The following is a 17,050-nucleotide window of genomic DNA, read 5'->3' on the forward strand; positions in this document are numbered from 1 at the left end:
TTCTTTTCTTTGATCTCTTGTTGAGTTCGTAGGTGTTCAGAATGGTTTGATCCCTATCTAGCTGAATTCCTGGGACCAGATGAAATCCAGGTCTCCTACTCCTCCATCTTGCTTCCTATCTTGGCATTATCAGTATTTTGGTTCTGTGCTCCTCAAGCAACTTTCTGATTCTTAGGCTTCCCCTGAAAACTGCTTAGAGGGTAGAATGAAAATGGTAGATTGGTGAGTATTTAAAGTACTTAATCATTACTTTTTATTTTAGTAACTTTATACAGTTATATTCCTTTTTTATACATTGGTTTCCTTGAAATTTTATTAGTGTGAGTCAGTACACTTTAGTCCCATTAATTCTGGGATCCTGAATAAATAATTTCCCAGGGTCTATGATACTGAGAACCAGACATCAGACTGTGATGAATCCAGAAGAGATGCTACTTGTGAACCGGGCTACTTGGGAAGCCTTGGCTGCCTGCAGGATTTTTTTCCTTTTATTTCTCCATTAGTTCAGATTTATCAGAGGACTATGGAACAATGTATCCAACAGCTCACTACACTAGCTGATAGGACATCCATTTGTGCCAAAACACTAGTCCAAAATTGACTCCTCTTTTTTCCAAACTTGTTTCTTTTGTTCCCCTAATTAGACTCCATATTCTATCAAGCTATCTAAGGCAGACAGTTGGGAATCAGCCTAGTCACCTCATTCTAAGTACCCGATATCTACTCAATCAATTCACTGAAGATGTGTTGCTGACTTTATTCATAAATATATTTTGAATATATCTCTTCACATCTTTGCTGCCAGTGCTATAATTCAAGCTGTCACTATTGTGATAGCCACCCGACTTGATTCTCTCTACTTTACCCTCCTCACAGCAGGTAACATAATTTTTTAAAACCAAAATAAGACCATGTTATTTTCCATCTTATAATATCTCAGTGATCCTCAAAGTATCAACAAAACAAACATTTTAGCTTAGTACTTGAGTACTTGAGGCCCTTCAAAATCTGACCACTGCCTTCCATTATCCTCTCAGTTTCTGCCACCCCCTCCCCCTACACACAACACAACTGATTTTCCCCCTGCCATGTTGCCATATCCATATCCTGTGTTGATGGGTCTCCCCTTCGTCAATGGCCTTCATCTCCACAGCTCTTGTCTAGTCCATGATCCTTTTTATTTTCCTACCTTTCCTAACCGTGGGACATCTTGGAGACCACCAACAAACTTTTAGACATCTCATGGTGATGATTATGGGAATTCTCACCTCTGTCTTCCACATGTTGGAGTATATGGTACAGATCGTCCCCAACTTACCGTGGTTTGACTTTACAGTAATGTGAGAGTGATATGCATTCAATAGAAACTGTACTTCAATTTTGAACTCTAATCTTTCTGAGGCTAACAATACTAGTATAATACTTTCTCAGGATGCTGGGCAGTAGTAGTGAGCCATAGTTCCCAGTCAGCCAACAGATCATGAGGATAAACAAATGATACACTTACAACCATTTTGTACCCACACAATCATTTTGTTTTTCACTTTCAGTACAGTATTAAATAAATGACATAAGATATTCAACACTTAATTATAAAATAGGCTTTGTTTTATTGATTTTGTCCAATTGTAGGCTGATGTAAGTGTTCTGAGCATGATTAAAGTAGGCTAAGCTAAGCTATGATATTCAGTAGATTATGTGTATTAAATACATTTTTGACTTATGATATTTTCAACTTATGGTGGGTTTATTGGGACATAACCCCGTCATAAATCAAGGAAGATCTATGCTCTGTGAGGCTGCCCTCAGGCAGTCATTGACATCTTCTGGATTGAGAGATCAAGAGGTCAATTGAATGTCTCGTTCAAAATAGCCTACGAGATTTCATATTAGATTATGAACTTGCAAAAACTAAAAATAAAATGCATTAAAAGATGAAATCAACTAATTTCTAGCATATTAGTTTTGACTAGATAAAAACATAACTTTTATATTTTAAGAAACTCTTTAAAAATGTCAGTCTCTTTAATAATTGCCTGATTCTTTCATGGCATCTTTCAGTATATAGAGTCCTATACTGAGAGAATATAAAGAGTACGGTATATATGCCCTCTTAAATAGTATAAATATGATTTTTACCAAAATTTTTACAATCTACAGTGTCTAAAATCCTGGATTTTTTTTCTCATAATGGTAGATGAACATTGTCTGGAAATAAACCTTTTAAAAGAAAACTAGATAGTCTTATAGTACAAATGGCATAAATCCTCTTAACTGTAGAGAAATTGCTAGTGGGTTTTGTGTAATTAATATAGGTATGCAGACCCACTTTTAGTATATTTGCTCAGTGGGAGAAACACAGGTTTTGGTTTTGGGTTCAAATTCAGACTCAGCTACTTACCAGTTGAATGACATTGTGATTTGAAAGCTGTCAGCCTTCTTAACTACACTTCTTTTTACCTGTTGAATTATTTACTTGCATGGAAACTCCCTGGCTGAGACTTTTTGTGATGTTCACTGATTATTCTAGACTAGTGTCTGACTTACAGTGGGTGCTCAATAAATATTTGCTGAATAAATGTAGGAATTACAAGCTAAATTTCCATTATTTTTTTAATTTTTAAAAAAAGATTTTGAGAAAGAGCACGATCAAGTGTGAGCAGGAGGAGGGGCAGCAGGAGAGAGAGAGAATTGCAAGCAGACCCTCAGCTGAATGTGGACCCTGACATGGGGCTCAATCTCACGACCCCAAGATCATGACCTGAGTTGAAACCAAGAGTCAGAGGCTTAACCAGCTAAGCCACCCAAGTGCCCCTAAATTTCAGTTTTAAAGGATACATGTAGTAGGCCCTCAAACTGTGTATTGTGCAGTGTTGGTCACCTGGAAGTTTCTTTTGGGTTCTCTCTTCATGGAGAATACTTCGTTTTTATGAAGGAATTAGATTTCCTGGATAACTGCCTGCATCTCACAGTGGACTTTTTTTATGGCTCTTCTCTTAGAAAAGGAAGCAGCTAAACTCTTGAAAATCTTGGCCATAGTTCAGTGAAGTTGAATGGAAATGCCTTTGTAGTGTGAATATTTCTGAAGGTTTTTGGGTTTATTCCTGATTGATATGCTTTTTGTGTGCACTGACCAGTCTTGGTGGTTCTAGCCTCTGGTCATCTCTAATGGCTCAACTTTCTATCCTGATAAATTTGCGCCATGCACTGTAGCCACAGTCGGGTCTCGCCCAGGATTTTGAGCAATTATGCTTGGATATTGCCTAAAGTTCAACAGAATGACCTCCACAGAAATATTTTTCACAGAGCCATTACTAACGATGATTGAGAATCAAGGCTAATGTCACTACTTTTCTCTCTGGGAGAAACTTCTGCCCTATGATGATGGGAGCATCTTCACAGATGTGACCTTCAGTCTACTCTCCCTAGAAAGTCCCTCAAGAGCAAACAGTGGCAGATCTTTTTTTCTAAAATAGCCAGGACTACTTGACCACTCTGATTGTCCCTCAGCCCATAAGGTACTGGTACCACATTAAACAAATTAAGTAAAATTACCACAATAGAAGAAGAAAAGAGAAGAAAACTTATTGAACATATATAGAGCCAATATGGCAGCTAGTAAACAAATTCTGGAAGACATGCAAAGGAGGACATGTATTGGTTAGGAGAAACATTACTTGCCTACTATTTCCAAAATGTTTTTAAAATTAACAGGCACTGCATGTTCCTAGCCATCTGCTATATATAAACATAAACACACCCATTAAAGGGCCTCTGTAGAACTTTAAAAACAACTATTTTAGATTCTAATTATCTGCATTTTATTTTTATGGTACTGTTTTAATTCATTATCCAGCTTTTGGTTTTCAGCTACTTTTTATTCACTCAATTAGGGATGGTAGGTACACTGTTCTGTAGATGTTTGTGCTTTTGTGTATGACCGTAAAAATGAAAATGCTTATCTGCTAAAGACATATTTGTTCCACTATGTTCTGACCCAGAAAAGAGGAGATAGTGTTCTACACAGTTGTGATCCACAGAGATGCTCAGAATATATGCTGAAAAAGGTAGCATGCCCCTTCTGCTGGCAAGGAACTACTGCAAGGAAAAGACAGATAAGTCAAAAAATGCCATGCTGTATTTGCCTGATATACACATTTATGAATTCAGCCAACATCCTTCTCCAGTAGTGGCAAGCTGGTGACTAAGACAAGAAGCCCCACCACAGAGGAGTAGCTTTTTGTTACAGGCTTTTTGGGGGACAGTTTTTATTAGGACAATTAGGACTTGACTATTCTTAAAGATGGTATTTAGTATAACTGTGGTTGAGTCAAATTGGCTGCAACATGGAAGTAAGACCCAAAGAAAGAAGGATTTCTATTTGTTTCTGGGAGAGCTAAAGGAAGAAATCTGTCAGAGTAAAGAATAGTAAAAAAAAGACAGAAAACTTAATTGCGTACCAACCTAAGTTTTCTGGCAATTTCCCAAACTAGGGTAATGTTTATGGAACAGTAATGCTCAGTAGGAACAACATAGGAGCTGAAAATTTCTGAAAATCCTATTGAATTCCGTGTTCTTTATTTACAGAAAGCAGACTGTGCTGAGTAAACTAGACTTGAAAATATCCCTCAAGGTTTACTGCAGATCAAAATTTTTTTTTTCAATTATTCCCTGGTTCTTGGACCTTAATCCTGAATTCTTATTCAGTTTTAGAAATAAAGAATCCCTAGTAATTGGCACCTAAGTATATCTGGGAAACACAGAAAGGGAATAGGCTCTAACACTCTCAAAGTATAAATCTTCAGGTATGATAGAGGAGCAGACACTGATGAAAATTTAATGGGAAGGAAAACTGGTTCTCATTTGTCCATAGGAAAATAAGTATAATTAAAGTTGGTATGGAACTCTGTGTTTACATAGTTCCTGCCCTAACAAGTTACACGATCCTCACGATAAACTTGTAAAATGAACAGGTTTTATTTTCTTTGGGACCTGGGGTTCAGAGGCCCTATATAACTTGCTTAAGGCACAAATTGTGTATGATGAAACTGATATTTGAACCCAGTTTGTCCTCATCCAACATCTGTGATCTTCCACCACCCTCACTGATGTGGAGTTTTGGACAGATATTTATTGCATCAGGCTAAATACCTTAGCCAACTTTCAAAGGAAATACCATCCACTGTGTCAGGAAATGCCCTGGGCAAAGCCAACCTGTCTCTCCTATATCAAGCATCTAGGCGGGTCCCTTCAGGGAGTATCTGGCATCAAAATTGCATTTGCAGTAACTGCTTGCTTGTGGTAAACTCAAGTCACTACTGCAGCTAAATTATCCACACTATGTTGAGATAGTACTGAATAGAAAGGAGATATTGTTTTAGCACTTATCAACAATACCTTTCATAACAAGTTTTATAGTTTAAGACCTATACGGTGGGGGAGACGAACCATGAGAGACAATGGACTCTGAGAAACAAATGGAGGGTTCTAGAGGGGAGGAGGGTGGGGGGATGGGTTAGCCTGGTGATGGGTATTAAAGAGGGCATGTACTGAATGGAGCACTGGGTGTTACACGCAAACAATGAATCCTGGAACAGCACATCAAAAACTAATGATGTAATGTATGGTGATTAACATAATAATAAAATTAAATTTAAAAAAAAATCTCTAAAGGACACAGTACATCCTTCCTAAGTACTGAATTGCCTTGCTCAATGCTGAGCACATGAAGGTTACAAATAGATTTTTGTTTTTAAATTATTTTCAGGTTTTTACCTATTTACGGTACATACATCTTAGGACTGTGCCCAACATAGAGGTTGTTTAATGTTTACTCTTTGAATTATCTCCTTTCTCACTATAAGAACATTCACTGTAATACGTTAAATATATCTTTTCCAATTGCTTAATATGTGTTTCATGATATTTAGTCAGCTGCTTAGAGTCTTCATATAGATCTATTAAATCTCACTATACATGTTTTATATAGTATGAAAATCTCTATGGGGGGAAAAGTTTTAATTTAATCTTGGTGTGATAATACAAATCACCAGATCAAGCTGATTAAGTATTAATTTTTCTCTCACTAGGGTGTGGGATAGTGGTACATTCATACTGTCTTTTTTAAATACTTCTTTCTTTCCAATTACACAAGTTATATTGTTGTATTCTCATGATTATTTAAGATCTAGCAGGAAAAACAATACTGTATTCACTTATAATTTAAAAAAATAAACATATGTTTCTTGTCTCTGCTGCTTTAGCCATGAAATGATGCTGAATCACAGAGAACAGAGTCCAACAAAGCCCATTAGCACATAGTCTTATCTCCTTTGTCACTATAAGAACATATAAGGACTGTAATACATTCTCTAATGTGATGAGGAAATGAGTCAGCACTCTTACAAGAGGGAAATGTCCCAAGTTTGCTTTTCTTGTTGATTTACTGTCAGCTTCTATTTGAATTAGACTTTGGTCTGAATACAAACAGAACCATATTCATCCCCCTAACGATCATTTCCTGGATCTCAGACTGGCTGCTTACTGCTCAGGGCAAGAAAAGACAGATTAAACAAAGAATGGCAGAAAGGATCCTTTAACACACACAGATACGTGCGCTCTCACACAAACACACACACATGTGCACTTGCACACAGAGACACGGGCACTACTCACACAAACAGAAAGGCACCCTTACACACTCCAAAGCCTGAAGATTCTAGAGATGTGATGATTGATTTTAGAGGGTGCAAAGTACAGACGAATTGAATGATACAAAGAGAAATTTTTGCAAGTGTGGTTCTGTTCCTAGGCTATAATGAATATTTTCTTGCTGCCCACTCTCTCACTGCCCTTCAACATAGAAAGTAGAACAGAACCAAGTGTGGCAGATTTTATTTTCCAAAGATGGCCAAATGCTCTTTTAGATCTGCCCATCTCCTCAAGTAAATGAAATCTATTTCTTTCTCCCTTAAATGCAGACAAGATTTTTAACTGTTTCAACAACTAAAAAGCAGCTGAAATGACACTAATTCTTAAAGCTATATCATAAAATGGGATAGGACTTTCCCCTAGAGTGCCTTTCCTCTCTTCCCTCCTATTCTCTGCACACGCACACACACACACACACCTTTAGAGTTCAGACAGCAAGCTTAAGGAAGTTCAAAATGGCCCACGTGGAGAGGAACAGAGGCCCCATGCAAAAGACATCAATTGTCTGACATGAGGGGATAAGCCTACAAAGAATTCTAACTTTCAGCCTTAAAATTTTCAGCTGGTAACAGGAAACAGAGAAACACTCTCTCTACTGAGTTCTACATTTTGAAGTAATTAGCACAGCCAATAGTAAGTGGAGAGGGGTGGGTATATTTTGCATGTTGAAGGGATGGAGATTGTTGGGACAGATGGTAGACGGTGGCAGGTTGTATTTGCAAAAATGATCACAGCAATATTCCAGGGCCAAATTCTCTTCCAGAATTTTGTCATACCCCATCAAGAGGTAGTTTATTTTTGCTTCTGGCTTCAATTAATGGAACGTGACAGAAATGATACTATGTGATTTCTGAGGTTAGGTCATAATAGGTGATAGGAATCTGCCTGCTCTTTGCTTTCTTGTCTTTGGACTCCAGCTGTCATAGTCCATTTAAAAAACCATGTGGAGGGGCACCTGGGTGGTTCAGTCTGTTAAGCATCTGCCTTCAGCTAAAGTCATGATTCCAGATTCTGGGATCGAGCCCCACATCAGGCTCCCTGCTCAGCCAGGAGCCTGCTTCTACCTCTTCCTCTGCCGTGTCCCTTGCTCGTGCTCTCTTGCATGCGCATGCTCTCTGTCTCTCTCAAGTAAATTAATAAAATCTTAAAAAAAAAAAAACATGTGGAGAGTAACTGAGGCTGCTGACCATCAGTCAGAATAGACCTCTAGATACATGAGGGAATGAGCTTTTGGATCATTCTAGGAACGAGGTTTTGCATCATTTATCTGAAGCCCCAAATGTAGTGGGACAGGGAGAACCTGTCTCTGCTGTGCCTTGTCCAAATTCCTATCCTACAGAATCCCTGAGTATGATAAATGGTTTTCTGTGACACTAAGGTTTGAAGCAGTTTGTTACAAAGAAATTATATCTAGAACACTAAAGAACCTAAGATCCCTTATAACTCTTCCATCCATGGAGGGCATATAGAGAAGTGAGGATCCAAAATCCAATGTGTCCATGGTCTTTAATATTTATGGATTATCACAAACTGAGACAGATTTCCAACACTTGCTATTGTCATAAGACTCTTGGATACCCTTGATTTGTACTCAAATTTAGAAATTTTTATAAAATATGACTAGATTGTAGACCCAGCTACTATACTTTCTTAGTAAAAGAATTTTCCTCTGGAAGAGGATATGACAGCATTTATTATTTGAATACTAAAAATAGAAGTCAAAAATTTCAGTTAAAGATAGTGAAGTAATTGCATAAAGTAAGTTTCCAGTTTGTAACCACTCCACAGCCTGCTTATTCTAAAGTGAAGTCTGGCAGACTATGCACACAGTGCTTGCAGTCAGCCACCCAATTTAGGAACAAGAACTTTTGGGAGTGAAGGGATAGGTTAATGCATTTTCAGAGGAAACCTCCAACATCTGTATTTACCAGTACAGTATTTTATTCATTAATATGTATTGACCAGGAAAGATCACTAGACTTTTGAGAAAGGCAAGTAATCCAAAGAGAACGGTCAAGAAGAACAAAGAAAAACTAACACCTGAGGAAAAATGATAATGTAAAAGAAGAAAAACATAAAAAATATCTAGTTAGTATCCTTAGAGACATTTGAGTGAACAGTGACTCCATAAGCTAGAAGGAATGCTTTGGGGAAAAACAAAGGATTGGGAAAGTAAGAACATATGAAATATAAAAATGTGTTAATGGTAAAACTAAAAGAAATGGAAAATACAAGGAAAAAAAAAAGTAGAGGACCCATATAATAGGCATTTTAGAAAGGATAGAAAAAAAATTATAAAAGATTTACATTTGGAAATACTGTCATAAAATTTCTATATTCTAGAATGAAAACAAAGATTCCATGGTTCTGAGGGAGAGGACCAAGGCATAGGATACCATTACAGGGATTGGGTGACCATTTCATGGAAAATACTTAATTGGTACCAAACTTGCCTGAAGATAGCACTGATGTTGGAAAACAACGTAGCAATGACTTTAACCCTGGAATGCACTATCCAGTAAAAGTACCAAATGTTAACAAGAGAAATAGATCTTGGCAGGCAAGTATTAAAAAGAATTCCTCTTGAACATTATCTTGAAGAAATAACTATATATCCTAGCCATTAAAATACTCTGGAAAGGATGATGCCATGCTACTCCGGAAATAGTAGATCTCATTTATGAAATAAACCAAAGAAGCTCCAGGATGACAAATGGATATATAAGACCACCAGTTTGATTAACATTAGAAAATCCCAAGATTCTAACCTTAAGAAACTGGAGGAGGCTTATCCTCGTGTTAAAAATATATTTTAAAAAGGTATAAAAACTCCAGAGAAAACAAGAATTGAATAAAATATCTGTGGTTCAAATATGAAGGGAAAAAACACACAGACAGCATGAATTTTTTTTTAAGATTTTATTTATTTGACAGAGAGAGCGCACAAGGAGGGGGAGCGGCAGGCAGAGGGAGAGGGAGAAGCAGGTTCCCCGCTGAGCAGAGAGCCGGATGCAATGCAGGGCGCTATCCCAGGACCCTGGAATTACGACCTGAGCTGAAGGCAGACACTTAACCATCTGAGCCACCCAGGCACCCCATGCAGCATGATTTTTAATCACTTAATAAAACGTGAGAAATTTAAATTTTATTTTGGATGCCGGAACTATTCTGAATTAAAAGGATTATTTGGAGATAGAGAAAAGCATATGCTTATCTATAGCTCCAGTCTCCATCTCTACAATACAGTTATTCTACGAAAATGTTTACACAGTTATAATCTTATTATAGAATTACATATTTTGGGAAGCCTTGTAAGATAAAGTCAGATTTTATTTTAGTTTATGTAACAAAATTAAAATGTGATTTTATTTTGCTTGTACAAGTCATGCTATACTTCATATAAATAGGAAAGTTAGGGAAACTATGCAGAAGTATGTATAGATCCTGATATTCTCATTTTTATAGTATGAATCAATTGGTAGTCTGTAAATTTGATAGTTTTTTTTTTTTTTAAGATTTTATTCAATTGACAGAGAATCAGAGAGCACAAGCAGAGGGAGTGGGAGAGGGAGAGGGAGAAGCAGTCTCCCTGGCACCCCAATAAAGAGAGTTTTAATATACTTAATGGGGAAACCATTAAAAGTCAAATAACAAAAAATTTGATGACAAGGGAAAGAATTCTTATGTGTACTAAATTTCTCTCTTTATAGGGTAAAGTCAGTCGACTCTTTAAATTATATAGGTCAAGGGACGCCTGGGTGGCTCAGTCGGTTAAGCGTCTGCCTTCAGCTCAGGTCATGATCCCAGGGTCCTGGGATCGAGTCCCGCATCGGGCTCCCTGCTCCACGGGGAGTCTGCTTCTCCCTCTGCCTCTGTCTCTCTCTCTGTCTCTCATGAATAAATAAATAAAATCTTTAAAAATATATATATATAGGTCAAGAAAGAGATATGTACTGAAAGTAATAAAAGTAAGCATCTTTTTTTTTTTTTTGTAAGGGCATGTTATTGGCCCTTAATATATGATGATAAAGTAGTTATAAAAATAAATAGTAAAAGGGTTCCCCTTTCTCCACATCCTTGCCAACATTTGTTATTACCTATCTTGTTAATTTTAGCCATTCTAACTAATGATGTACTATATGTTGGCTAACTGAACATAATAAAAATAAATAGGAAATATGTCTTTATCTAAACATCATCATGTTTACTAAGTAAAGCATCAAAAATCTTGGAGTCTATTGCTTACTAAATGTATAGACTGTTTTGAATATTTTGATAGGAATTTTTGCTCAAAGGAATCATATTCTTTATGTAAATAGCATAGAATGAGATATATTGGATAAACTTACTGTGGCTGGACATGTAAGCAAATCCTATGTGAAGAATGTGTACAATTTACAAAGTAATATGTATGTGTTTTCTGAATAGAAAATGCATTATCAAATTTTTCTCTTAATATAATTATTTCATTATTCACACATTCAGATGAGAAAAGTGATGATTAGACAGAAAGAAATAGAAAACTGAACAGACTAATCACTAGTAAGGAGATTAAATTGGTTAAAAACCTTACAATGAAGAAAAACCCAGGACCAGATGGCTTCACTGTTGAATTTTATCAAATATTTCAATAAAAATTAACACCAACCTTCCTCAAATTCTTCCAAGAAAAATCAAAGAGGAGGGAACACTCCCAAAGTCATTTTTTGAAGATATCAAAACCAGAAACCAGGCCAACATCCCTGATGAACATAGATGCAAAAATTCTCAATAAAATGCAAACCAAATTCAATAGAATTTTAATAGGATTATCCACTGTGATCAAATGGGATTTATCACTGCACTGCAAGGATGATTCACCATATGCAAATCAATGTGATACATCACATTAATAGAATGAAAGAAAATAATTATATGATCTTAATATGGACAGCCAAAGCACTTGACAAAATTCAATAGCTATTCATGACAAAACTTTTTCATGATAAAAACTCTTAAGTTTGGCATAGAAAGAAATATCTCAACATAATAAAGGTCCTATAGGACAGACCCACAGCTAACATCATACTTGATGGTGAAAGACTGAAAACTTTTCCTATAAGATCAGGAACAAAAGAAGGGTGCCCACTCTTACCATTTCTATTAACATTGCACTATCTAGTACTACCAGGAAAGAAAAAGCAGTGATATCAGAATTGGAAAGGAAGAAGTCAAAGTATCTATATTTTCAGATGACATAATTTGAAATAGAAAATTCTAAAGACTCGCAAAAAAACCTGTTGTAATCAATGAATTAAGTGTAGTTGCAGGATACAACATTACCATACAAAAATCAATAGCATTTTTATATACAGTGAATTCTCTGAAACATCTTATTTACAATAACATCAAAAATAATAGAAATTAAAGGAAGTGAAATATCTCTAAAAACTATAAGACAATGATTAAAGAAATGGAAAAAGACACATGGAAAAACATCCCATATTCATGGATTAGATAAATTAATATAAAATATCAATACTACCAGAAGTCATCTATAGATTCAAAGCAATCCCTGTCAGGATTCTAATGGCATTTTTCAAAGGAGGAAAAAAACACTCTTAAAATTTATATGGAATCACAAAAGACCCTAAATTGCCAAAGAAATCCTGAGAAAGAACCAAAGCAGTACTCCTCATCACACACTTCCTGATTTCAAGCTACACTATAAGATATAGTCATCAAAGCCATATGTTACTAGTATAAAAGGAGTCCAGTAGACCAATGAAACAGAATCAAGAGCCCAGAAAATAAACCCAAGCATATAAGGTCCATTAATATTTGACAAAGGAACCAAGAATATTCAATGGAGAAAAGACAGTCTTTTCAATAAAAGGTGCCAGATAACTGGATATTCACATGTAAAAGAAACTAAACCCGTATGTTACATCAGTCAGAAAAATTAACTCAAAATGTGACTTAGACTTAACTCCTAAATGTAGGACCTGAAACAATGAAAATTGTAGAAGAAAACCTAGAAATAAAGCTCTGTGACAGGGTCTTGGTAGTAATTTTTTGGATAGGACACCCAAGACATAAACAATAAAATAAAAATAAACAAGTGAGACTACATCAACTAAAAAGCTCCTATACAACAAGAGAAACCAACAGAGTGAAAAGACAACTTATGGGAAAACATATTTGCAAATGGTATATCTGATAAGGGGTTAACATACAAAACCTATAAAGAATGCATATAACTCAGTAGCAAAACAAAACACAATTAACAAATGAGCAAAGGACCTAAATTGATATTCTCCAAAGATATAGGAAAGGCCAACAGGTACATGAAAAAATGTTCAATATCACTAGTCATTAGGGAAATGTAAATTAAAACCACAATGAGGGGGCGCCTGGGTGGCTCAGTCATCAAGCTTCTGCCTTCGGCTCGGGTCATGATCTCAGCGTCCTGGGATGGAGCCCCACATCAGGCTCCCTGCTCGGTGGGAATCCTGCTTCTCCCTTTCCCACTCCCCCTGCTTGTGTTCCCTCTCTCGCTGTGTCTCTCTCTGTCAAATAAATCTTAAAAAAAACAAAAAACAATGAAATATCACCTTATACCTGTTAGAATGGCCATCAAAAAGACAAAAGATAACAAACGGTAAGGAAATTTTGTACACTGTTTGTGGGAATGTAAATTGGTATATCTATAAGGGAAAACAGTATGGAAGACCCTCAAAGAAAAAATTAAACATAGAACTAACTTACGATCTAGCAATTCTATTTCTGGGAATATATTTAAAAAATGAAAACACTAAAACAGAAGGTGGGCAGGGCAGCACGTGGTTAGGGAGGCTCCACCACCTTGAAGGTAAGTAAAGATTAAGTGCTGGAAGGGTGTGGCCACTTGGCTCTGGGTGGCCCAGGAGGAGGACTCAGCATCTCTTAGATGGACTTGAATGGCTGCTGCCAGGAAGGCAAGGTGCCCATGGGTGTGGGTCAGTGCTCCCATTGCTACCACATGCACTGTATTCTCAAGTGGCTCAATGCACAGCAGGTGTAGCAGCTTTGCCCCATGTTCTGCAAAGAGTGGAAGTTCAAGGAGTAAGGCAACCCTGTGGCTGTTCACACTTCCCCCAACTGCAGGACTGGCCAGCTATACTCTCCCCTGGGGAATGGTCCCCTTTGGGCTGTGACAGGGTTGAAATGAGGACTGGAGCTACATCGGTTTTTCCATCAAATGATACTTTTATATGATAAGTAAAATTCATAATCTAATTAAACATATTTTTAATAAAACTTGCAGATTCTTTTATTTTTTCTTTTATTTTTTTGCAGATTCTTTTAAAAAAAGTAAAATTCATTAAACTGCCGAGCCGAAACAAACAAAATCATTCACTTGAAAAGATCTCTGCATTCCAGTTTTCATAGCATCATTATTTATAATCCAATTTAGAACTCGGTCTTGTACTAAAAAGTTTATATTTTCAGATAAACATCTGGGCACTTTTAAGTCAACATTTTCTGATTTGACATTGAACCACAGCATTTGCTGTGACACTGAGAAGAGAATTGATACAATATCTCAACAGAAGAGGGCAAAATAATGTGTATTTCCCAAATTAGGTTAGCCTACACATATTTTATTGTGATTACTAAGCACATGTAAACAAATATATAAACCAACTATTGACTTAATGTCCCTTCAATCATAATATTGGAGCCACAAACTTAAAATCTTAAATATTATTTATTAAAAAAATAAGTTAAAGGTTTTGAAGAAGTAGGATTGTCCTAAGTCAATAGTTCTGACTTTGAAATTTATGCCAAACTAATAGTAACTCACAAAACCCACAACCTATTAAATCATTCTTATTTTGTTGTATGAGACTATAGCTACTAAACTGGTCTTAAAAATCTAATTTTCTTCCATTTATACTTTTCTATTTATGACTGAAAAGAATAATATAACTTGAGAGATAAACTGAAGTAGCTAACATTTTCCTGCTCTGCCTAATGTCCCAGTAATTTTAAAAGGTTATGTAGACGATGCGTTAAGTGTAAAAATACTTTGCTTTTATAAGGAGATCCCTAATTATACTTCAATTGAAATTCAATTGGAATACAGAAATTAGCAAGCAGTTTTTCTGAACCTGCATAATTCTTAAGATCCTGTTTCTGTTCTGTGATATTTGAATTTCCTTCTTAAGGAGTAAGAAAAATGTGAACTCAGGAGATAAAATAATTCAACTTATTTAGTAAATTTTCCTTTATCTCTGAGCATCTAGCTAAATGTCCCCCACCATCCATGTATATAGTAAAGTTTCTCCTGACCATAAAATTTATTGGGCTACTTGTTTGATGCCCAGGGCAGTGCCTGAGATGGTCTCTAAGGTCCAAGCACTAAGGCATTAGCTGGAATTTTCACAAGAAGTACAATGCTTAGGGCTTACCTCTCACTTTGTCTTTGCTGAGTGACGTTGTTAGAACTGTAAGCTAAGAGTTTTATATATTTATAGTCTTCACCATAACTCTGACAAGTAGTTATGATTTCCCTCATTTTGTCACTGATGCAAATGAGACTCCAACTGGTTATTAACTGGTCCCAGAATATTTGTTACTTGGTCCTCTTTTACTAGTTAAGATTTGAACTGGAATCCATCAGACTTTCAAGTCCATGTACTTTAAAATACAATAAGTTGCTTCTTTGAATAAAATAAATCACGTGTTTTTTAAAAAAATGCTTTGTAAATCATAATATCCCACATGAGTTTAAGAAAATCCCCTCAAAGTTCTTTTTATTTTTATGATGTGACTTATTGTTTCTTTATCTCTGAGTATCATTCTTTCTTTTGTTGTACTGAAGTAATTCTGGATAAATGTCCTCTATTTCTAGGGATAGAAAGTGTGCATGGTGGAATAATACATACGTGCAAATTTCTTTATATATGCATACATATGCATATATATTCATCTTAAAGGGACATAGCCAGTTTGACGTATGTGCCATGTTGTAGCCCAAACTTTTTATAGCTTTTGCCAAATTTTGATCAACAAATGAAATGTGTTTTTGTTACAATTCAGGATATATATATTTTTATAACAAGTCCTGTCATAAAAATCATATTGCTGAGTGAGGCATAGGACATGCTGCAGCCCAGGTACCACTTGTGAACCTGAGAATTAAGACATATGCCATCAAGTTGACAGCAAAGAAATATGTTGAAGAACTTTATCTCCTGATTATATAGGAGAAAACAATGACAGTGGGATTTCACAGATTTTAGGATTAGCCAGTTGTAGAACATGATGGCTTAATAGGATTGCAAGTACTCCAGTATTTTATGTCAGGTAATTTTTCCAAGTATGACCCCAGGTTTTTTAAATACTAAAATGTGGCCAAAAAATAGGCTGAAAATCATTGTTTCATCTGTGTACCCTTTATAACACTATGTGCAACTCTCCCTTCCTAATTCTATCATTTAAAAATCCAGGATACTTACCTGTCCTCTGTAGGAATGATCACAACATTCTTCCATTCTTTAGGGAGCATAGCAAATGTTTGCAGATGTGGATACAAAATATAGTGACCTCAATGGTACATTCTATGCTTAGAGTTGTAAGTAGCTGTCATTGTGTGCTCTAGGTTTCTAGATAGCACAAGCCAATCTTCCTTAGATTTTGCTTTCTTCATATGCCTTTGGGTCATTTTTCTTTTCAAAAGTCTGAAATGATTTCCCATTTCTTACAAGAAAACTGTATTACTATATAATAAAATATTTACCTACATAAAGATGAATAGTAATGAAAGTTAAACCAATGGTTAATTTTCTTTTTATTATCTGAATTTTCACAATAAAATTATTTGAATTTCTCATTCTTCCTAATTTTGCCTGTCATGTCACAGAGCTGTTAATACCTTGGAAAGAGCTATAAAACAATCTCGTTATTATAAATGTGGTGATCGATCAAATCATGATGTGTAGGAGGAAAATAAGGCAGATTTTTAAAAATTTCCTGTTTATTTTTTCTGTTTAGATGATCTGTCCATTGAGGTAAGTGGGGTATTGATATTGCTATATTTCATTAACTATCAATTAGTTTCTTCATGTGTGTTTCTTATTAATTGTTTTATATATTTGGCACTTCCATGTTGGGTGCACAAATATTACAATTGTTCTATCTTTTTGTTGGATTCTTCCCTTTATGATTATATAATGCCTTTCTTTGTCTCTTTTTCTGCTCTTCCTTTTAAAGTCTAGTTGGTCCAATATAAGTATTGCTACCCTGGCTTTCTTTTGACATCTGTTCATGTGATAAGTATTTCTCCACATCCTCACTTCCAGTCTGCAGGTGTCTT

At 35.8% G+C, this 17,050-nt stretch overlaps 1 pseudogene; it reads left to right on the top strand.

Moving 5' to 3' along the window:
• Positions 1–13,798, top strand: part of LOC115941638 (anaphase-promoting complex subunit 11 pseudogene) — a 34,295-nt pseudogene extending 20,497 nt beyond the window's left edge.
• Positions 13,799–17,050: the final 3,252 nt, after the last annotated feature.

The sequence above is a fragment of the Leptonychotes weddellii genome, chromosome 8 (genome assembly GCF_054177405.1).
Source record: "Leptonychotes weddellii isolate Sample4059 chromosome 8, ASM5417740v2, whole genome shotgun sequence".
Lineage (NCBI taxonomy): Eukaryota > Metazoa > Chordata > Mammalia > Carnivora > Phocidae > Leptonychotes > Leptonychotes weddellii.